Genomic DNA, 24,181 nt, shown 5'->3' with positions numbered 1-24,181 from the left:
ACCACTCTAACGATTGTGCTGTGCTTCTTTGATTTTTCTTTGTCATTTGTTTAACAGGCACCTTATATTTGTACCTTTACATATTGAATTCATGAGAGAGTTATGCACAGCCTAGTTATTCGACATTCCAGGGGTTTTGAAAAATGTATATTAAATATTGCAATAATGGTGAATACTTTAACATAAAGCCACAAAAAACCTCCTAAAAATAAAGCCAAAGAGTCAAAGTCTTGCTCATTGTGCTTTCTGATTCTTTTAAAAGCCAGCCCTTCTTGTACAGTGTTTCTACTTTTATTCTAATCAACTGGCCTGTTGCGTTATTTTTATGTAGATTGCTAACAAGGTTTTTGAAGAAACATTCTTAAAAGTCATAAAAGGGAAAATCTTGACAGTTCTGGGATATTGCAGCCCTTGACCTTTTGGAGAAACGCAGACAGCATCTCCCAGGCATGACGCCTGGGGATCGTGTTTATCTGTCATCAGTTGGTGACTCCATGTTTATCGAGCACTGGTTATAAGCCAGACTTGGTGAGGGACTGAAACAATTACAAGACACAGTTCTGTGCTGGAAGAAATAGGAATCAACCTAAGATGTCCTGTCCTGCTAGGTCATCAGGTTCCTGTCCCACTACTTTCCTTTCGCTACCAAATTCACTTATAGCCTCCAAGTAGTGTAACTATCAATAGCACCCCTTTCACTCCCCAAAGTGGGCTAATTTGGAGAGTAAGTTGTATGATCTCTCTACCTACAGTGTGCCTGTTTTCAAATGTATACTTTGTCCCTCTCCTGCTCTTGTTACACGTGTGTTCTGAGGCCACTTCCAGATTGTTCTTCCTCTGTCATTACTCCAGCGTGTCGTTGCTCTGCTCAGAAACTGCTAACTGGGTCTTCGTTTGTCATTAAATAATTTATAAATATTTCAGGTCCCATAAATACAATTATGTGGCTCTCAGTTTACCATTTTTCTTATATACATGTAGCAGAAAGCTCTGTTTCCAATATGGAAATAGCTCAGAGTAAACATTCTATTCCATGAACAGGACAAATACTTTCTCACCTTCACTTTTACCTGCAATTTCCTTCTCTCATTTTCAACTGCTTAAAATCTTCTTTAATCTTCAAAGTCCAATTTAGACAGCACCCTTTTATGAATTAGCTCCTTACTGCCCTAGTCAGAATTGGGCTGTCTCATCCCTGGAGAAGGGTGAACAGACATTGCAGATGCTTCTCAACTTGCCATGGGGTTATGGCCTGATACACTCATTGGAAGTCGAAAATATCATCAGTCAAAAATGCATTTAGGCCGTGTGCAGTGGCTTACTCTTGTAGTCCTGGCATTTTGGGAGGCTAGGGTGGGAGGATTGCTTGAGCCCAGGAGTTTGAGACCAGCCTGGGCAATATACTAACACCCCATCTCTACCAAAAAAATACACACACACACACACACACACACACACACACACACACACACATATATATATATAAAATTAGCCAGGTATGTGGTGGCACGCACCTATAGTCCCAGCTACTCGGGAGGCTGAGGGGGGAAAATTGCTTGAGCCTGGCATGTCTAGGCTGCAGTGAGCCATGACTGTGCCACTGCACTCCAGCCTGGGCAACAGAGCAAGACTTTGTCAGGAAAGAAAAGAGAAAAGAAGAGAAGAGAATGCATTTAAGACATCTCACCTACTGAACATCCTAGCCTGGGCAACAAAGCAAGACTCTGTCAGGAAAGAAAAGAAAAGAGAAGAGAGAAGAGAAGAGAAAGAAGAAAAGAAAGAGAAGAGAAGAGAAGAGAAGAGAAGAGAAGAGAAGAGAAGAGAAGAGAAGAGAAGAGAAGAGAAGAGAATGCATTTAAGACATCTCACCTACTGAACATCCTAGCTTTGCCTAGGTTACCTTAAATACGTTCAGAACACTTACACTGCCTGCAGTCTGAGCGTATTTACATTAAATATGCTTGGAATACTTACATTGGCCTACAGTCATCTTACACAAAGCCTGTTTTATAAGAAAGTGTGGAATATCTCATGTAACTTACTGAATACTGTACTGAAAGTGAAAAACAGAATGGTTGTATGGGTATTTGAAGTACAATTTCTACTGAACGTGTATCACTTTCACACCATCGTAAAGCCAAAAAATTCCAGTCAGGCCATCATAGGTTGGGGACTGTCTGTATGAATGCCTTGCTTTTATTATAGCATTCTCTACTTTCTCTTGTACTGGTAATTTTTGAACAGTTATTTTTACCAGTTTTGTAAATTCCTCGAGAACAGTTTTGTATTTTCTTCAAAACCTAGGACTGTGGTATACAGTAACTGCTTAATACAATATTTGTTAAATGAAGAACAAAAAATACATGGTTAGGTTACTCAGGTCATTCCCACAAAATGATTTCTTTAAACTGCGTAATTGGAAGTTATTGTTTTTTCAAAAAAGTATGTCCACAGTATTATGTCATTAATTACCGTACCCTGAGGAATTACTGCTGCTGCTAATCTCTTGGATTCAGTACTTAGAGACATAAATATAAGTGACATTAGCACTGCTACTGTTCAACAAGATTACAAAATAGAAAGTAGATGTAGAAGAAGATGTTGGAAAATATCCTCAAAGATAACAAAATGTAGAATGTCTTACTAGGCCTGGTTCAGGGACATAGTCTAAGCTGAAGCTGCCACACATGGTGTTTGATTTCACGGCACACTCTTCTGCAGAACTGGAAAGAGATGTGTCTACTTTGGGGCATTTTCTTGGAAATTAAAAAAAAAGTGTCTATGATTGATTTTAAAAAAGATAATTTAGGCCAGGCATGGTGGCTCACGCCTGTAATCCCAGTGCTTTGGGAGGCCGAGGTGGGTGGATCATGACATCTGGAGTTCAAGACCATCCTGGCCAACATGGGGAAACTCCCGTCTCTACTAAAAATACAAAAAAAGAGCTGGGCATGGTGGCACACACCTGTGGTCCCAGCTACTTGGGAGGCTGAGGCAGGAGAATCATTTGAACCCGGGAGGTGGAGGTTGCGGTTGCAGTGAGCCCAGATCATGCCACTGCACTCCAGCCTGGTGACAGAGTGAGACTCGGTCTAAAAAAAAAAAAAAAAAAAAGATAATTAAAAGAAACAATACATGCTATTGTATTGGATGGATAAAACAGAGTTTCATGTGACAAAACTTGTACATAAAAGTATTTCCTATTGTTTTAATCATGGTTTTAATGTATGTGGATCACTATGGAATACTGAGTTCAGAAAATAATTACTTTTCTTTTTCACAAATACTGCCATTGTCCTAGTTTTCCATCTCGTCTTTTAGGTAATATTGATTTATCCCTCAAAATTGGTAAAAAAAAAAAAAAAAAAAAAAAAACCTAGGAATACTATATATATATTTAATTTAAGTACCTTGTTAGTTCCATGGGAAAAACAAACTGATAATTTAACAGAGGTAATTGGGATTTTAAGAGTAAATTGACTAAATAAATATAGATTATACTTAAATTTTTTTCTCTTTGAACTGGCTTTACAGATGTACTTTAACATTTAATATACCAACATATTTTGAGAAAAAAATCCGTTTTGTGCAACATGTTTCTAAGTGAACAGTATGACTTCAGATTTTTAAGAGAGTTAACAAAATAATAAGCATTGGATATACTTACCTTTTTTCAAATGTTGTAACAAATTTACCAAAACGCACCACACACACACAGACACACACACTCCACAACATCAAACAACAGAAAATGGGATTCTGTCTCTGTCTCTGTGTCCCACAGTCAGTACCACCACCACTACTACAGTTTGCTTTTATTATAGCATTATCAATTTCCTGCAAATAAGCCTAAATGTCTTAAGTAATTCTACATGTTTATATTACATAGTAATTGAGGAAAAACTAAATATTTTTGAAAGTACATTTAAAATACTACTTTAAAACAATTAATCTGCTTGGGTATACAAAATGAAAGCCAGTTGTTAGAAATCTCTTATACTCAAAAAATTAAAAAAGTATTAAGTGTCAAGGGTTAGACCTGGACTAGAAGTGTGGGTCACTTGGTGGATGACCATGCAACTCAAGAAGAGGAAGAGTGGATTTAGAATTCGAGATAGAGATGAAACATTCATGTACTTAGTATGTGTGAAGTTTAGGATAGGGAGCTGAGCTTGATGGAGCCATGAGTCGCAGTAGCTGAAGCCATGGCTGTGGATAAAGATCCCAAGAGAATGTGAAAAATGAAATGTGATATAGAAAGTGGAGAAGAAAGGGAATATGGGGACCACTGCACACAAAGGAAATAATGTAGGTTGTCAACTGTCAACAGCGATGTGTGGAACTGGTCTTTACTACATCCTTCTCCAGCTGACCCACTGTCCACATGAACTTATGCATGCTTCCCTTGCTCTACTCCACCCATGCTCAGCTCATGGTAATTGATATGGCTGTTTCATATCTGTTAGCTCACTAGACTGAGCTTACCATTGGGATAGCCAACAACAGCAGTGAACCCTAAATCCTGACGACACTATCAGCACTTAAGGAGAGCTGGGGAATGAAACTGGAATTCTTTTAGGGCCAGATCATTAACTCATATCTAGTGACACCTCATTTTCCCTCTGGAAAAGTTAATTGTTATGCAATTAGCTTTACAGAATGGAGCATTTCTGTTGGTTTACTAAAACTGTTAAGCCAAAATAGGGCACAAGTGCAAGTCCTGGCTTCAGAAGTTGGCTGTACCTTCCCTTCTGCAGTACAAGGTGAACATCTGTAAAAAAGAGTGCAATGTCCCGGGTGTGTTTAAACTGACTGCCTTGGCCTCAAACTAAAACTGTTAAGCCAAAACAGGGCACAAGTGCAAGTCCTGGTTCCAGAATTGGCTGCACCTTCTTTTCTGCAGTATGAGGTGAACATCTGTAAAGAAGAGTAAAGTGTCCTTGGTGTGTTTACACTGACTGCCTTGTCTTCAGGGATCATTAGATTTCAAAGAAAAAAAGTCACAATATCCTTTACATGGACCAGATGATGAGAAACTAAATTGTAATTTGGGATTCATTTACAAGAAAAGGCTTGAATGGTTTTCCCATGGACAGGATCTTGGAGGTTAGGAATACCAAATCCTGTGCCCAGCTCAGTCTCTCTGACTGACTATGGAACATTGTCTTCAGACTACAGAAGTCGCAGCCCTAACCCCAAAACATGAGATATTCAAACCTTTTGAAGGGTGTGACGTTTCCAGGTAATTTGGCTTGGTGCAGGAATTGCATTTATGCCCAACTTTGGCTAAACGACTTTAGTAGGCCAACAAAAATGCTCTGTTCTGTAAAGCTAATTGCAAAACAATATCTTCACTTCTCCAGATGGAAAACGGGATATGAAAATCCACCAAAGGAAAGAAATATCATTTCCCGCACTATGGCTCTGCAATCTTAGAATGGTTTCATGAATATTATGTACGTGCAGTAAACATTTATGACCGTATTTAGGTCCAAGCAGCATGAGAGATTTTGTGCTAGTAGTTGTTGATGAGCACTACGAATAGGAATCCTTTATATCTGAGGTATCCATAGTAACTAAGTAGGGCCCATTTCCATCGTGCTTATTTGCTTCCAACCTGCCAACCATGCTTAGACTCTGAGGGCTCCAGGATTCCTAATTCATAAAAAAGCACCCCAGAGAGGTGGGTAAGTGCTTTTCAGCAAAAGCAAACTTAAGCAAGTGATTTTAAGAGATTTGAAGAGTGCTACATGGCAGCCAAGATGATAATTTTTGGCCCAAATATAAATTTAATTGAGTAGTGTTATAAAGACAAAATTACATAGCCAGAAACACAATTATGAGCATTAGGAAAATAATAGTGTTGTCTTGCATCTCCTTGAAATCCCCTATTATGTTACTCACTCCACTGTTGACTATTTTGTAGGTAGCACACGTTCACCTTGCATTTGGCAGAGAACACCAGCTTTGCTATGAATGCTCATAGTTTTTGTAATACAGGGAAGTATTTAACATACTAGGAAAAAAAGCTTTAAATTCATTAACATTAATATTGTAATGTTCATATAATCCTCTTAGGACACATTCACTACAAGTGATTTTATAGTGTTTCCATTTAACATACATAGTAGCTTTTCTTATGGATTGTATGTGCAGTGCCCTTGAACAGAAGCATAAAATTGTCAGTGGCCTATATTTTTTAGATTATTTAACTATGATTAGAAATATTTTGATCCATTTTTTTCACTTCATCTCTTTTTCATATTAGTGCACACTTGACCCTTGAACAATACGGGTTTGAGCTGGACGGGTCCACTTATATGCAGATTTCTTTCAATAAAAGTTACACTGAGTGCTCCTGCCTCTCCTGCCTCTTCCACCTCTTCTCCCTCTTCTGCCTCTGTTACCCCTGAAACAGCAAGACCAACCCCTCCTCATCCTCAGCCTACTCAACATGAAGACGATAAGGATGATCCATTTCCACTTAATGAGTAGTGAACAAATTTTCTCTCTTTTCTTATTTTCTTCTTTGTAGTTTACATGTAGTTTGTAAGGATGCAGTATATAATAATATAACATATAAAATATTTATTAATCGACTGTGTTATCAGTAAGGCTTGCAGTCAACAGTAGGCTATTAGTAGTTAAGTTTTGTGGAGTCAAAAGTTTTGCGTGGATTTTTGTTGGATTTCTGACTTCACAGGGAGTCAGTGCACCAACCCCTGCATTGTTCCAGGGTCAATTGTATTTTGTCTGATTTCATGAGGGTGAACTTTTATACTATACTTTTACAGATAGAAATGAAAGTACTTAGTAATAATTAAATGTATGTACAGTAAAAATATTATAACTGTTGTTTTAAAATAATTATGTTAAATTGAAACCTAAGTTAGTCTTCAGGCTTTTTAAGGTTTTGAAATTTGAACTGGAATGCAAAACAGAATGCACTAGAATAACATTTTTCCATTTCTCCAGTGTCAAGATGGGAAGGCACACATTCTAAGCGTCTGTATCCCCATCTATTTTTCACTAATATTCAAGCTATAGTTACTGGCTAAAATGATGGAGCATCAAAATTTGTGAACTCTGGGAATCATAGCAAGTGTATAACTATAATTCCTTTGTGTCTAAAGAGGGTGGACCTCTATATTAGAGAGAAAATTTACAAACTTTGGGGATAAAATGGAAATTGAGATTGACTCCTAAGGAAACATCTGTTCACTCACTCAGCAAACATTTATCCCACTCTGCTAATGCTAGGCACTGTGCTAGATATTTGGAGAGACACTGGGGAAAAGCCTAAGGTCTCTAGTCTTGTGGCTCTTACATTCTAGAAGGGATTACAAATGGTGGCATAGTTATTAAAAAAATAAAGATGATGATTTCAAGCCATGATAAGAGCAAAGAAGAAAAGTGAACCAAGTTAATGTAATGGAGAGTATTGGAGTGGGCAAGGCTGCTTTAGATCAGAGTCTGGGTGGACTTGACGGAGGAGGTCATGGATAGCCTTGCAGCTGGTAGTCCTGTGGGCAACATTAACAGCAGATAGGATGAGAGGGTTAGGGGCTAACTGAGCATTCACCTTTGTTTTCTTTTTCCCCTCCATTATGAGTGTGACTAGGTGGAACATTCAAGGGATATGTTGCAGGTGTCGTAACAGTCAGGTAAAAGGCAAGATGATTCGTTGTACCTGTTCTTTTCGTGATACTCGTGTGACTACCTATAAGCTTCAAAGTGAAATGAACATTACCTCTTCTACCTTAGCCCACTTCTCATCATTACAAATTTAAGAAGGCAATTATTAACGTGAACAGTCATTCTTCTTTTCAGCAGTGCTAACTTTAAAAAAAATCACTAGCACTTAGCTGAGATGCCGCTGACATGTACCAAGATTGCTTGCCATTGCCCTCTCAACCCATCTGAGTCTAATTTTTCTTTCTGCTGCTGTTTTCCTTCTGCTGCCATTTTTCTTTCTGCTGCTATCAAGATGAGAACATGTGCCTTCCCATCTTGACACTGGTAGAGAGAGAGATTGAGAGAGTGAGGGGGCAGAAATCAGTTCTGATTTTCTAGTTTCTAAACACTGCAGAAGAACAAAGTAGAGAAGAAAGAGGAGAGTGTGTGAGGAAAGAAGTGGCAAGAGATGCATGAGATACCTTAGCAGGGAGTTAAATCACTAGCTCACATAATGACAAAGAAATTGACACTCTAAATTGAGAGCCTGCCATTTTTGTTAACTGGTATCCCTGAATGTAGCTAATGGCACAAGCTACATAGAAACAGGCGCTTGTCCTGTTTTTGTAATGAGCAGAAATCTAGCCCACTGAGACATTGAGTTCTTTTCTAACTTTTTGCTCTGTTGAGAACATCTTTGCTTTTGGATACAAAGGCAGCATGAAAATCCGGAGGCCTTCTCAGGAAGGGGAACTTCTAGGAACTTAATCTGTTAGTGGGAGAGCCAGGAACCAGCACACTTGGAGTGTTATCTGAGCAGGAGGAGTCAGAATTGGCTGGCCAGTTTTCCCTTAATGAGTGTTTATTATGTTTAAGCTACAGAACTAATTACTGTGAAAAGACATAAAGGAACAAGAAGACCAAACCCGTATCCTCATGATACTGACAAATCAGTTGGACTGAGCACACATGAATCAACTGAAGAACACTTCTGCCAAGTTCAAGTTGTGTAAAAGTGGAGGATATGAGTCTTGTGGGGACACAGAGTTGAGGCATGAGCTATTAGTCAGAGCCATAAGGCTGCCTGCAGAAGAAGAACTTTGGATGGAGTTTTGAAGGAAGTGAGGAAAAGATCTGAATTAACGTATTAATACATAAAGCTTGTCATCTGAACAGGACTAGAAGCATCTCGAGGGTAAGAACGCGCCTTCTCTTTCTTGCACATTCCCGGAAGACCCACGTTCCTTGTTGGGCACTCTGTAACAGTATTTACTAAGCACTTGAATACCTGGACATGGGCACCACGTTGCTAAGTTGATTAAAGGTTGGTCTTCCGCTCTGCCACTGCCCATAGCACAAAGTGGAAACATGTCACAAGCACCTTGTAGATCTGTCGCTTTTTTCTTCTGATGTTCACCTTCCTTTTGAGCTCTTTCTCTCTCCAACATTGCTTACAAAATAATCTTTCTGCATCTGAGAGAGAGCAAATATTCAGTAACTTTCTGCCATTGGCCTCACTAAAGAGGAGAATCTGCTGAATGCCACCGGAAATGTAAGGATCTCTTGTGACAGTAACGTCTCAGGGGAAAACTAGTGGTTAAATTGTTAATTCTTTGAGTCTGAAACTTTTTTCATTTGCAGTGCAGATAAGTGCCTGATCTTGGAGTATCATGTTTCTGACTTCTTTGGTCTGGCTTCATTTTTTTTCCCCCAAAATGCCATTTTCATTTGTTCTTAGAGTTCAGAACATGTCAGAGAGCTTCTCTGAGCAGTAGGTGATTTTACAGAGCCCACAGAGAAGGAAAACTAAATGTCATCCCAGATGCAGTCCACTATGATCAGGGAGGAGTCAGATTACTCTCCAGGCTTTGCTGTGTCTGCTTGTGAAACAGGAAAGGGAGAACTGAGGCAATGAGTCACCTTATTTGGGCCCAAAGCACCACTTACATTGAATGTGAAGAAAATTTGAAGCAAGAGTTTCTTTTTATAGGTACTGTGTACATAATCACCATTTTGTCCATGGTTCTTATCCAATTCAGTGCATCTTTAAGGATGGCTTATGGAATCATGATATAGCAGAAAAATCCAGGTGATATCAGTCTTGCCTGTTTCCACCTAACTCTTTCATTTAAACTCTCACTAGAATCTATAGGAACTGTTAGCATACATTTTAATAAGTTGTCGACTAGGTGATTAGTGGTATTTATTGGTTATTTTTGACAAAATAATGGAATCATCAAATTTTGAATTGAGAAGTAAAGTAATAATTTATACCAAACCCCAAATGTAGACAAGGTCACATTATAAACATTAATGCTGTCCCAAACTGCCAATGCATTGCATACAAGTGAGTCTAGTAGGTTACCGTAGAGTTCCTCTACTTATGCTTCAAGAGGTTGGCATTGGTAAGCCACTACACTTTCTTGATCAATGAGGCAGAAACCCCTTTGCAAAACACTTAGCTGATGAAAAGATTAGCTAGAATGACTCTAGGAACTGTCTTCTAAGGATCTGACTCATTCATTCCCTTTTTTTTTTTTTTTTTTTTTTTGGTAGGGTTCTCTGGGCCAAGTTAGTTTGAGTATGTATCATTTAAAATAGGATATTACCATCACCATCATCATGTACATTCGTAAATCAAAGCAAGATTAGAGAAGGAATATGGTGGATCACAGAGCAACTCAGAAAGATGACAGCAACAACTAGGAAATGAAACACCATGGTTGTATTTCAGGAACCCTACCCAGCAGATAGGAATTACCATAGCTCCTAAAATTCCATCTGGGTGGTTGATGGAGCCTCAAGTAATCTGACACCATAGCCCACACTCCCCTCTTGCTACCTGCTGAAGTTAGCAGGGAAACATCAAAGAGGGTGCTGTCAGTGGAGCCAATTCTTAGGGATTATAGTGAACCACCCTCCATTGCACTGACTTTTTCCCACAAAATGGGCTAGAGACAACAGCTCTCCTTATGTATTTAAGAAAGAATGGTCAAAAAATAAAATTCACGGCCGGGCGCGGTGGCTCAAGCCTGTAATCCCAGCACTTTGGGAGGCCGAGACGGGCGGATCACGAGGTCAGGAGATCGAGACCATCCTGGCTAACACGGTGAAACCCCGTCTCTACTAAAAAATACAAAAACTAGCCCGAGGTAGCGGGCGCCTGTAGTCCCGGCTACTCCGGGAGGCTGAGGCAGGAGAATGGCGTGAACCCGGGAGGCGGAGCTTGCAGTGAGCTGAGATCCGGCCACTGCCCTCCAGCCTGGAGGACAGAGCGAGACTCCGTCTCAAAAAAATAAAAAAATAAAATAAATAAAATAAAATAAAATTCACATTTTTTTCTGGTGTATACCATTTTGACAGTGTTTCACCATGTAGGTAATATGAATGGGGGCGTTTAAACACAGTCCTGTTTAATATCCTTAGCCAGTACTTATTAAATGCCTACCAAGCCTAGCATTGTTCTAGAAACCTCAAAATACACCTTTAAAAACACATTTTATTGACAGTTGTATAAATGAAGAAAACAAGTCTCCGAAAATTAAAGTGACTTGCACAGATACACAAGCTAGAAAGTAATAAAACTTTGAACCCAGGTCTGTCAGACTCCAAAGTCCATGATTTTCTGCTCCATGTGGCCAACCCAGTTAGAAAAGTTATAAAAAATCTTAACAGTTTTTCAGCCCTTCTCACACCTAGCTTTAAGATTAAAGTATTGGTCACGATCTGAAAAAACAAAAAAAAGTGGTGTACAATATTCCAGCTATATTCAATAAACATTTGTTGAACACAACACATGTATATACAGGTCATTGTTACAGGTGTGTGTATAAGTAAATATAATATGGTCCTTAGCTTCAAGACCTTACAGTCTAGGGGTAGATATGCATGTCCATACAACTTCTATTTATTTTTGAACTTCGACTATGTGTCAGGTGTTACGCTGAGCACATTATGAACATTGTCTTGATTTATTATTTAATCCTTACAAGAGCCTTGTAAGTAGTGGTTTTAGAAATATGTTTTGCCGAAATGTAAATAGTAAAAAACAATATGTGAAGCCTTTATTCCAACTAGGTAAAATAAGGAAGGCTTTACAAAGGAGTTGAATGACACTTCAGCTGAGCCCTAAAGAATGAATAGGATTCTAATAGAACAGCTGGAGGCAGGCGTGGTGGCTCACACCTGTAAGCCCAGCACTTTGGGAGGCCGAGGTGGGCAGATCACATTAGGTCAGGAGTTCGAGACCAGCCTGGCCACCATGGCAAAAGCCCATCTCCGCTAAAAATACAAAAATTAGCTGGGCGTGGTGGCACATTCCTGTAATCCCAGCTACTTGGAGGCTGAGGCAGGAAAATTGCTTGAACCCACGAGGTGGAGGTTTCAGTGAGCCGAGATCGTGCCACTGCACTCCAGCCTGGGCAGGGGGAGACTCCATCTAAAAACAAAACAAAACAAAACAGCTGGAAGAGGACTTTCCTGTGACAGAACATTTCATGTCATGTAAAAAGTAGGAGTAAATCAATGGAGGCAGGGAAACGTAGGGTGTATTTAAGTAAGGGCAGCTAGTTTGGATTGGATAGTGTACATTAGAGACATACCATAAGTGAGGGAGTGGATGTGGACAGTGAACCTAAACGCTTAGTGGTAGCAGGTCATGAGGGCCGTGCATACATGCGTAAGGAGATTGGACATTACAGGAAATGGGAAGCTATTAAAGATTTCTAAGCAAGAGAATGACAGGTCAAATCCGACATGATTTGGAAAAAACGTAGGCTCAGTCAGAAGCCGTAGTCTAATGACCAATGCATCATAATTATTTGCTACCCTAATTTTCTTCTTTAGAAGTCAGCTTTTAAAATATATGTTTATAATATAGGTTTATACAGTTTTACATGGTTGAAACAAAGAATAATAATATTTATTATGTAAGATTCAAATTTCAGTATCAACAAATAAAGTTTTCCTGGGCACAGTCGCACCTATTGGTTCATGTGTTGTCTATACCTGCCTTCCTACTACAGTAACAGAATTGAGTACCTGCCACAGAGACCATCTGCCCAACAAAGCCTGAATTATTTACCATCTGACCCTTAAGAGAAGAAGTTTGCTGACTCCTGCTCTATTGCGTCTTTCTGGCCCTCTTAATCCATTTATATAGGTTTCTTCCTTTTGTGTGTGAATGGAAAATGAATTTAAGTTCATTAGTAGAAGCAAGAAACCTTTAGCTTGGCCTCCAGGTATTATTTGTTTTCCTTCTCATGAGAATTTTGAATGTCCTATATCTACATTCTCAAGGCTAAAGAATAATGAGGCAGAATATGTTTTCTCCATTACTATATCCCCTTCCTATGGGGATTCTGAAGGTGTGGTTTTCCCTCTAGGTGAGAGAACTATATTCCTTTTCTAGGCAGATTCCATTTTAGTTCACACTCAGGCTGTCAGATACACAGAACAATGTCACATGAGCTTCTTAAGACCTCTTAAAAATCACTTCCAGTTTGACTTCTGCCCGTACCTTAAGTTAGTTTTCCTCAGAAAGGCTCGGGAATAGCAGAATAACCTTTGATTACCAACAATATATTTAATTTTCCTATTTGATATGATGTCACAGAAAATAACCAATTGCTTTATGTGCTCTGTAGCTTTGTGCTTCAGTGCATCATCACTTTCTTGGGTTTAGGGGTCTGTAGGCATAGCAAAAGAAGGTGTGACAGCCTGTCCTTGTTAGACTGAAGCCGGTCTGAAGTGGTAAGGAGGCAACAGGATGCCAGCCAAGTGAAACACATTCTGACCTCTCCAGATCTTTTTTTTTTTTTTTTTTTTTTTGAGGCGGAGTCTCGCTCTGTCGCCCCGACTGGAGTGCAGTGGCCAGATCTCAGCTCACTGCAAGCTCCGCCTCCCGGGTTTACGCCATTCTCCTGCCTCAGCCTCCCGAGTAGCTGGGACTACAGGCGCCCGCCACCTCGCCCAGCTAGTTTTGTATTTTAGTAGAGAGGGGTTTCACTGTGTTAGCCAGGATGGTCTCGATCTCCTGACCTCGTGATCCGCCCGTCTCGGCCTCCCAAAGTGCTGGGATTACAGGCTTGAGCCACCGCGCCCGGCGACCTCTCCAGATCTTTAATCCAGTCCGGAGCCTAGTGTGACTTGGCTTCTGCCTCCTTCATCCTTCCTAGGGTCCCCCTACACAAAATCCTCTAAATAAGGTTGCCAGTAACCTCTTAACTGCCAAATCCAGGGGACACTTCTCAGTCCTCGTCCTGATGTCTCTTCTGAAATATCTGACACATCAGCAGCACCTCCTTATTTCAAACTTGCCCTCCTTGGATGCCTGAAGGTAAACCTGTCCTGTGTTTCTTCTCTTGTCAAGAAGTTCCTTGCACCTGGGAGGCTCTTCTCTCTCTACCTGCCCTCTGCACGTCGCTCATCTCCAGGGTTATATCTGATGTCTTCTATTTTTCATTCCATGGTGTTTATTCTGAGTTAGCTCCGTGATATCTGTGTTTCAGTCACTGCCTGCATTGACTGACTGTATTCGTAGCTTATCTGAGTGCCATCATATACCTTGTCATCCTTGACTTGTCAGTCTCCGATTTCAACATTTGCAAAGTTCTGCTATTTATTATTCCTAAAGGTGTCTGGAGCTATATGTTTTGAGTTTTCTTTTCCTCCCTTCCCACTTTCCGACTACCATATTCTTTGTACAAGTCTTTATCATCTCTCACTTAAACTATTTGCACCAGCCTCCTACTAGTTTTCCTGCTGTGTCTACTCTTCTTTGTCCAGCTTGCCTCCATTATTGCTGGAAGTGTTTTCTTCAGAACAGACACTCAATCACTCTCCTGCCAAAAATTGTCACTGACTACCATTCACCCAAGGGATAAAGTCTGAACTTCTTATGTTGATTATAGCATTGGGCCTAGTTTCTAATCTTGCCTCTTACAACCCACCAGTTGAAATCTTCACTTCCCTAGGACAGAAAGACCCGTTTTTCTGAAACTTACATTAGGTCTTTCACACTTGTGCTCTGATTGGTGAAGTCTTTACCTCTACTTCCATTTGGACCGATCTCAACACACCTCCCAAGACCCAGTTCAAATATGGTGCCCCCTGACCCCTCCTGAAATTATTTCCTTCCTCTTTGCCTCATGGAAATTTGCACACACCTGAGGTAGAGGACATTTCCAAGTCTACTATAATTATTTGTTTACATGTTTTTCATGCATGAGACTGTGTCTCATCTATCTTTGTATTTTCATTGCAGAGCATAGTGTGTGTCTTATAAAAAGTATCCAAGGAATGAATGTGTCCAAGCCATGTGTCTGCACCTATACCATGAGCCCTCTAGATTCTGTTGTCTGGTGTGTTAGAAATAAATAGTGCTTTGAGCACCAAATAGGGAAGCCATCAGCAGAAAAGGTTTATTTCCTTTTCTCAATATTTTTTTTCATATTGAATCTGGGCTAAGTGTAGATGGCTATAAATAGTCACTCATGAAGTCAAATGCACCTGTGGGATTGGAGGATAATATTTATTTTAGAAAAAAAGAAAGAAGGAAAAGAAGAGAGATGTCCAATGTCACTATTAGTGAATCACATATATTATACTTTAATTTCCCATGTAAATGTGAAAAGAGCTTAGTAGAAAGTAAGATATATAAAGCGTGTCTACATGTGTTTTATGATGTGTATACATGTATATATGTAGATGCATACATATATTTAAATGTGACCATTATCACATTACTCTATGTTTTATTTTATTATATTCATCCTCACAAAATCATTGTTTTACCTCCAGTAATAAAGACAGGGAACTGAGGATTTGTTTTCAAGTCTTGCTTGTGGTATTTGCCTGTGCTTGCACAACAGTAACAATAACGGCAGACCCATTTATTAGATGATTGAAAAGAGCAGGACACCCATGGAGGTTTAACATATGGTCACTGCCCTTACGGAATTCAAAAATCACACACCAAAAAAGGTAGGTAACAATATAGGGCGGTTTGAGGTATGCCAATTAATGGCACACAGTTAGTGAGATTTTGTTTTTTAATCTCTCTATAGCCTACTATAGCACTTTGGAGACACTGGATCAATATTTGCTGAATGAGTGGACAGTAAAACAGGAGCAAATTTGCACTAATTTTTCAATTACGCTTTCTTCCTTGTATGCATTAAACTAGAGTTGGGTTTTAGGCTGTGGTTTGTTGACACCAGCTTGTTGGGAATAAGAGTAAGAATTTATCCTTTACAGTTTCATAGATCTTATTTATCATCTACAAGAAAAGAAAACTTATTTTTGTTTTGTAAACTTCAAATGTAAATTAATAAATATGTAATATAAATAATAAAGCTATATAAATAATAGGTATATATAATGTATAGCATTTAAAGCTATATAAAGTCTACTACTTAGTTGAAGACTTTGTCAGGCTTGCTGAGACACATTGAGTGAAAATATATATAAAAGGCTTTAATGATGTGAGGTGAATACTCAAGAAATTTTAATCATCTTCTTTTCAGTGGTAACGAATTGCGCTCATACAACAAAGCCTAGGTTTCCAGCAGGAAGCAAACCATTTGAAGATGTGGTGCCCTTTAGAAATTGTTTAGAATCTTTTTCAGAAGGAGGTGTAGTGTGACTCCAGGTGCCTCTCCAACCTTGTTGACGTGAGTGCAGGTGACCTCTATGTACTTGTTCTTCAAGCTGCTTTATAATAAGCAGCTCGCTACCCCGATTTACCCACAGAACCACCTTAAGACTTGGCAAGATATCTTTTTTTTAAAAAAAAATAAAGTAATGGATAATCATAGTTCAAACTCATTTGTTTTTCTGTATAGATACATACAGGTAAACATTTTCACAAGTACGCTTAAAAATAGTAGAAGAGTTTAAAGATTTGCCCCAACGGGCTCGTCTCCCTTTTCCAGTTTGGTGCTCCATCTCAGAAAAAGAGAGTCACACTTTGAGACAGATGTAGCTCTTTCTACAGATTTTTACAGAGCAAGAAAATTGGGATCTCACACACCTGCAGTACTTATTTTATCTTCTCATCTCCCTTTATTCAACCAGAAAGGTTTCCCCCCCACCAGTAATACTCTTTTAGAATTATCATGTAGCTTGATGCTATGGCCATAATGGGTTTTGTCTTGTTTTGTTTAATCACAGATGTAAAAATTTAAAAAAAAATGCTTATATTTAAATAGAGTTAATACAAGTAATTGTCTCAAAGTAGTCCTAAATTAATTTTTACTCCCTTATGCTTATACGAGAAAATATACTGACAGTGGCTCAGTACTTGCTTGCTTTGCTTATCTTGCTGGCAATAATACCAGATGTATTTTATTTAATTGAATAGCTGTGTTCCTGAGTGAGTAAATGATATTATTCTAAGTTGATCTATTTACATACACTAGAACTTGCAGTTTATAACAACTGTTAGTTTATTATTTCAAAGATTATACTGTGTTGCAAAGAAATATTTTATTCAGATTTTCATATATTCAGTTTTGTCTGTTTGTTTGTTTTGAGACAAAGTCGCTCTCTGTTGCCCAGGTTGAAGTGCAGTGGTGTGATCTCGGCTCACTGCAACCTCCACCTCATGGGTTCAAGCCATTCTCCTGCCTCAGCCTCCTGAGTAGTTGAGATTGTGGGCATATGCCACCATGCCTGGCTATTTTTGTTTGTTTGTTTGTTTTAGTAGAGACAAGTTTTCACCAAGTTGGCCAGGCTGGCCTCGACCTCCTGACTTCAGGTGATCTGCCTGACTCGCCTCCAAGGTGCTGGGATTATAGGCGTGAGCCACTGTGCCCGGCCTTGTCTGGTTTTTTAACACCGATGGCCTACGTAAACCATCAGTGAACTTTCTGTGAGTTTGAACTACCAACTTGGTGGATGTTTTTCTTTTTTTATTTGCTTGTTTTCTTTGAATTATTTTTACTATCATTAGAGAATGGGCAAAGTTATTTAGTAGAGAATGAGCTCATCTCTGCTACTTCAGCTATTTTTAGAATCTGATTTTTTTTTAAAAGTGGTTGGAGGAAAGAAATGAAACTGCATTCAACTAGGCTGACCTTGGTTGCCATTATCATGGGGATTGGTGAGTTTTTCTCTTTGTTGATGTCTTTAGTTTTCAACAAAATTGCTTCTTTGGAAGTTTTGCTTTTCTCCTAAACTGGTTATATAGGAATGTAGTACGTACAGGTAATTCCATTATATAAATGTGTGTTTATAAATGATTTACTTAGCTGTTCCAGCTTGTTAGTTAAATACGTATTTAAGGCGCATTTAAAATATATATAATATATATATAGAGAGAGAAAAAAAATAGAAACTCACAGAATGGATACTGAGTTGCTGAAAATTAGCCAATCATTTGAATTTAAATCTTTTCAGGAGTTTTTGCATTAGGAATTTACACCATATACTCACTCTGAAACCACGGCATGAAAAGTATAATTAGTCACATCTATTAAAATGGTGAAAGAAAATATTTGGTAATTTTGTATTAGCCAATAAGTTACTTTGCATAAGGCAATTGTGAATACTTTTTATCTTCCTAATCTTAATATGTAAACAACTATACATTCAATGTTTCTTTCAAGAAAACCAAATCCTACAACCCCAGAAAGAGATTCTAATTTGGTTGCTTTCTATTTCTCTTTGTATCATTTATAAAGCAGGCAAAACAATTTCTGGCCTCTGATTTTTGAAAACCATAAAATCATTTCACCCACTTAAGCCCAAACTTTCTAAATCAAATTTTTACCCTAAGAACAAATACTTTCACCATTTATAAACTTTTCAAATTAAGGTTTTGAGTAGAACTTACCAGACAGCCTCTGGAAACCATAGCAACACATGTCCCTAAAGCACATTATATCATATGGTGCTCTACCATAGATGCCCAGTATTTGCCACAGAAGGAACAGAACTTGTTCTGTGTTACCCCATGAGTAGGCCAATTGGTCAGTGGAGGGGTGACAGGTGAGCAGTCAGTGAGGGTGCTGGAGGAAGGTGGCTGTGGGGGTGTGAAGGTTTAGTAGTAGAAAAAACTCTCACTCTGGGTTGCTGGGTGCTTGCTTTGCAGCCCTGGTTTGTGAAGTGATTTATGGGCCATACATCACCTTCCTGGTTGGCTTTGTTGACACCTTGTCACATTCTTGCTTAGGCTTGAGGAATTCATTGTTCTTGTTTGAACTGATAAGAACAAAAAAAAAAAAAAAAAATGAAGAAAGAAAAAAGAAAGGTTTTCTCACTGAGACCTTGGGAAAAGCTAAGGGGGTGGAATGTTGACGTGGAGCGGCAGGCTGCACTTTCCCAAGCAATGCAGCCCTGTGTCTGCTGGCTGCTGCAGCGGCAGGGAATGCCATTAGGAGTGCTGGCGGAAGCTTTATTTGCCCTGTGGAAGTAGTTTCCTGGCTTGGAGCTGTTCCTTTTTGCTAGAATGGTACTGTGGAGAGAGGCCTTAGGAGGGGTCAAGGAGAGAGGTTTTCCTCTGAGAGCTGGGATACATAATGGCTGAGAGGAGATTCCAGTGGGAGGTAAAATGACCCCGGCCACTGGGAGAATGTAAAACACACGGTGACTTGATGTGAGCTGGTCTCTCCAAAGTTCATCCTGCTGTACAGCATGCATTTTGGGCATGGTGCCATGCTGACCTTTCTCCTTTAATGTGTAGTGCCCCATGCTTCACTTAGTATTTTGGCAGCCTGCACACAGAGGCTGGCATTTGAGCCCAGTGCTTTGAAGAGAGCAAAAAGGTTTCAAAATGGGAACTCTTCAAGTCACTGGTTAAACATAAGGTATTATCTCCCATGTCAATGGAGCAATGGATGACCTGCCTGGTGTTTTTTGTTTTTTGTTTTTTTTTTAAGACCTCTTCCCTTTTGTCTTTGCTTCCAAAAAAATTAATACATTAAACTATTTTTCATCCAAGAGAAGTAAACAGGTCAGATCCTATGTTCCATATCATGGGATTGTAAATGCTCATATTTCCTTTTGTGAAAATATGTTTTGTTTAAGAGCAGCCAACCATGAACATACTGCATTCACTAATATTCTCTGTCATCATGCTACTGTTGATTGGAAGGAGAAGAACCTACTTGCACCCCAGCCAAGGGTGGGGTGTCCTGGGGAGTGTTCGCACTTTTGTGTTATACTGTTAACAAGTTCATGTGTAATGTAATAAATCACTTTACCTGGAAGCGCCATTCACACATCCCCACTATGAACCCCATTTTGAGCCTGAGCCATAGAAAACTGCTTCTAAGCTTCTTAAAATGGTTCTCTGCAACAATGTTTCTTACAGAATGAGGATGTATAAACTTGTTATAATGTACTTGACTTTCCAAGTGGTCCCTGTAAACAAGGGATGCTTGAAGAACTGCCAAGCTAGGTAGCCAGAGATTGGGATTGAAGAGCTGACATTGTTCTAACACGGAATGTAAATGGAAATGACCTAATACATGTGTAATAGTAAAGCTCATAAATGTGTAACAGTATAGTAATTGCAGGATTAAAATAAGAAGCAAATTTTGGAAAGTGCACACTTTTTCTTTTGGGTCATCTACCTTGCTATGAAGTGATATTTCGAATAACATTTAAATATCTAAATATATGTATTGCCATTAATATTGACACCAAACTTTTAACACATATCTGTTTTTAAAAATCTACAAGCCCAGTTTCCTCAGTTTCTTTATAACTCTGATGAGCCTGCCACTTCTGCCTTTGCTTTTTTTCCCAACTTGGAATCTACTCTGGTTTCCAGAATTAGGTTTATTGACAGTGTTTCACTGCTCTCTGCTGGAGAAGCCCAAAGCCAAGCCAGGCATCTAAAGCTCTAATGACTTGCAAGGAATGCAGGTGAGATGGTTTAGCTGATAAACTCCCGGCCTTGGAAATTAAACTCACAAGACTTATTCATACTAGTCGAAGATCACAGTTTGCAAGCTGTGCTGTACAGGCTAGAAATGGGTTTCTCAGAGAGTAGTATAGGTAAGATAGAAAGTATAATACTGCCTAAGCTCCAATTTCTTACTTTGAATGTCCTTTGTAAAGATATCCTATATAATGTTGCACAGAAACTGTGCAGTTTCTCAAGTCAATTTTCATCCTTCCATTTTTGACACATAGATACAAACTTAACTGTGGTATGTACATCTGAGACAGTAATCAACCATTCCCCCTGAAAGAAAAAAAAAAGAATTTTATTTTATTTTGAGACAGTGTCTAGCTCTGTCGCCCAGGCAGAAGTGCAGTGGCATGATCACGGCTCACTGCAGCCTTGACTTCCCAGGCTCTGATGATCCTCCCTTCTCAGCCTCCCAAGTAGCTGGGACTACAGGCATGTGCCACCATACCCAGCTAATTTTTTGTATTTTTTTTTTTTTTTTGGTAGTGATGGGGCTTCACCATGTTGCCCAGGCTGGTCTCGAATTCCTGGGCTCAAGCAATTCACCCACCTTGGCCCCCCAAAGTGCTGGGATTACAGGTGTGAGACACCATGCCTGGCAATAAAGCGCTTTTAACCAAAATATATCAAATTCGAAACAAACTATATGTAAAGTTTTTTTTCTTCTAAACTTCATATTTAGTATGTCCATGGTCGGAAAAAAGAGAACAAGAGTATTTACCAAGTAAGCAAAAGTGAGTTATGACATTTTTTTCATGAAACTTTTCTAGGTAGGAATAAACATTACTTTACACTTTGATTTGCATGAACATAAAACTCTACCATAATCTAGATGCCATACTTCTGAAATTTAAAACAAAAGAACAAAAACAAAAGTAGTAAACACTTTAGGTGACTGTTGTTTTAAATGTCTATATTAAGCATATATGTACACGTATATTTATGCATGTGTGGATGTGTGTTTATACATATATTCTATGTATATCTCCTTGGGTGGGAACAGGGAGCAAAGATCTAAGCATATCTCCACAGGGCTTTATGTTCTTTTCAGTCTGGTATCTTTTAACTTAAAAACAACTCGATGAATAGAAATCATAAAAGCCATCCTTACAACAGCATTAAAGTGCTATTCTATTCTGTAGCATTCCAAGTGAATTATTGCTGTGCTGTCAAAGAAAACAAAAACATTTGGGAAGGACTGTTTATTTTACAGTGGTTGACCAAAAGTATGCAAGTGGTTATAAAAAAATGTAGACAGCTAACGATGGGAGGTGCCACTTGCACATTCTGAAATCCATTCACAAACCTTTGACACTAACTGTTGATCACTGGAGATAATATTAGAAGCAAAGCATTTTCCACAGGGAAAATCCTAGCACTATGAAAGCATTTCAGGTCAAAGTAAGTAAATAAAACCTCTATCCCTCATCCTGTATCACTGGCATCTCCTCACTCACAGAACCTAATGGCATGATTGTTTCTTCCCAAGAAGAGCAAGAAAACTTTGCAAAAATATTTCTGTCAGAGGTTATGGCAATGAGGGATTTTTGTGCCATGAAGCATGTGTCGTCCTTTGTATTTAAAGATTAAAATAAAAACTGCCGTTGACAATGTTAATAGATTCTTTCATTAAACAAATATTTCATTTTGAGCTATATGGGAAATTAGAGACCTCAAATGCAGTCCCTGTATATTAAAGATAATAAAATGTATACTTAGGGAAGATAAATGACTTAAGGTTACACAGCAGGTGGCATGGAAGGATGAATTAGAAGTACTAGTTCAGTGTTTGTATTTGTATGTTTTGCCTCAGAATCAGACAATATACAGTTAAGACCTCATCGATATCTCCTGGTAAATGCTTATTTAATGTTTAAGAATTTTCATTGGTGGAGTGATTCTTATTCCAGGAGTCTAGGTCTTGGGGTTTAGGTTTCTTTTACTTAAAAAAACAAAAAGATTCCTCTGATAAGTGAGGATCCATTTAACTTTCTGGTGGATCATTTGGTAACTTTCGAGAAATGAGAATAATCATAACTGGCTCTGTTTATCCTTAGCATGGGGTGAAAGATATGGAAAGTTCCTTGATATGACTGGCATGATTCTATCCCATAAAACCACTTGTAAATATCAGTTGAAATAATGCCTGTAGGGAAAAATTTCAAATGTCCTTTCTGTCAATGCAGAAATGCCATTGCAGCTTGTTTTCTGGGTGGTATGTAAGTTGTAGACAGGCACTACATTGTAGACATATTATGGTGGTGCGGTGAATTGACAGGCAGTTTACCACCATTTCCATGTATTAGATTATGTGTACCTCTGGCTGTCCTGAGCCTTTGCCCCCAGAGTGGAGATAGTGAAAGAGAAGGAGAGAGGGACAAGAACTCCTCGCATCTGTGCCCCTACCTCAGCAGCTCCTCCTCCTTGTCTCTGAGGGTCTCCAGAGTTCGAGAGTTTGGTGTCATGTTGGCCCAAGAGACTGTTGTCCTTTTGACAGCTCGGCTGTTTGTGTCTCCAGAATGAAACAGAATCAAAATTTTTTCAGATGTAGCATCTGCCTTCCCTCCAACATCCTTGGGTTAATCACGTGCTTGCTGGCCAGGATATGTAAATAAGACTTGGCTAAAAACCCCTTAAAGGATTATGAAGCAATCTTGCTTAATAGTAGCAGAACAAAACAAAACAAAAAACCACTCCAACAAATCCTCCTGTGTGCTACCAAGTAATGGAAAGATCCAGTTATGACTGGAACTGTCCTGGCCTAAGTATTGTCCTAGACCCAGAGGGAGCAAAAGAGGGAGGGAGGAAGGGAGAAAGGGGGGGGGGGGGAGAGAGAGAGAGAGAGAGATGAGAGGAGGAGAGAAATTGCTGAAGGAGAGCTTCACTCACTGACTCCGCACACATTCCCTCCCAGTGGTTGCTAATGAAGAGCCCGTGCTGGTGAAGGAAGCCTGCTGATCCCGGAACTGGCCTTGCGCGCATGTGGTGGGATGACAGACACATTCCCTTCCTTGAACTGCACTCTTTTCCTTTGCACTCAGAGGTGGCCCAAGAGAGCCCCGGGTAGGTCCCGGAGTATGTTCCATGCTGCATAAGACATGGAGAGATTCCAATTGCGGGGGTTCCTCCGTAGCCTTTGCAGCTGAACGTCTCCATCTCCTGTCCCTGGGCGGTCAGTCGCTGGCATGGCTCTGTGGAGTTTTACCTCCCAGTTGTCTATCACCAAAGCTGTCCACCCTGTCTGGAGGGGAATGAGCGTGGAAACCCCTGGCGGCTGTACTGACAAAAGCAACCTTAGTCAATGACAGAGCTGGGCAGGCGGCGAGGTCCTGCGGGCTGGCCTTTCTGCTGCTCGTAGGAGGATCATGTGCTGCTATTTCGGAGGCTCCTGCCAGTTGGCCCCTGCCCACCTTTTCTGTTCATACTGAAGCAGCCAGGAACTGAGAGAAAGAGGAAGCCTCGGCTGTGCTCCGGGCTGCGCTGCCAGGGCTGCGTCTGTAGTAGGTCCAGCAGCAAAAACAAAACAGGGCAGAGCCCAGGGAGGCCCCAGTCAGAGCAGCTGAGTGTGGAAACAAAGCAGCCCGCCCG

General features: G+C 39.6%; 1 protein-coding gene and 1 long non-coding RNA gene across 2 annotated transcripts in view; one reads left to right on the top strand and one right to left on the bottom strand.

Moving 5' to 3' along the window:
- The window catches only part of HMGA2 (high mobility group AT-hook 2), a 147,347-nt gene that overhangs the window by 37,792 nt on the left and 85,374 nt on the right, over window positions 1–24,181 (top strand). The gene's annotated exons all lie outside the window — the stretch shown is intronic.
- Window positions 1,587–23,749, bottom strand: HMGA2-AS1 (HMGA2 antisense RNA 1; the record flags this gene model as incomplete). Its single annotated transcript, XR_014485083.1, has 3 exons — window positions 23,483–23,749; window positions 7,860–8,016; window positions 1,587–1,630 (listed from the first exon to the last, which is right to left on the bottom strand). It is a non-coding gene; the product is annotated as an HMGA2 antisense RNA 1 (long non-coding RNA).

This window comes from Rhinopithecus bieti, unplaced genomic scaffold, assembly GCF_001698545.2.
Source record: "Rhinopithecus bieti isolate Rb0 unplaced genomic scaffold, ASM169854v2 scaffold_5924, whole genome shotgun sequence".
Lineage (NCBI taxonomy): Eukaryota > Metazoa > Chordata > Mammalia > Primates > Cercopithecidae > Rhinopithecus > Rhinopithecus bieti.
Note: the sequence above shows the minus strand (reverse complement) of the source record. Positions and strands in the feature narration are given on the sequence as shown.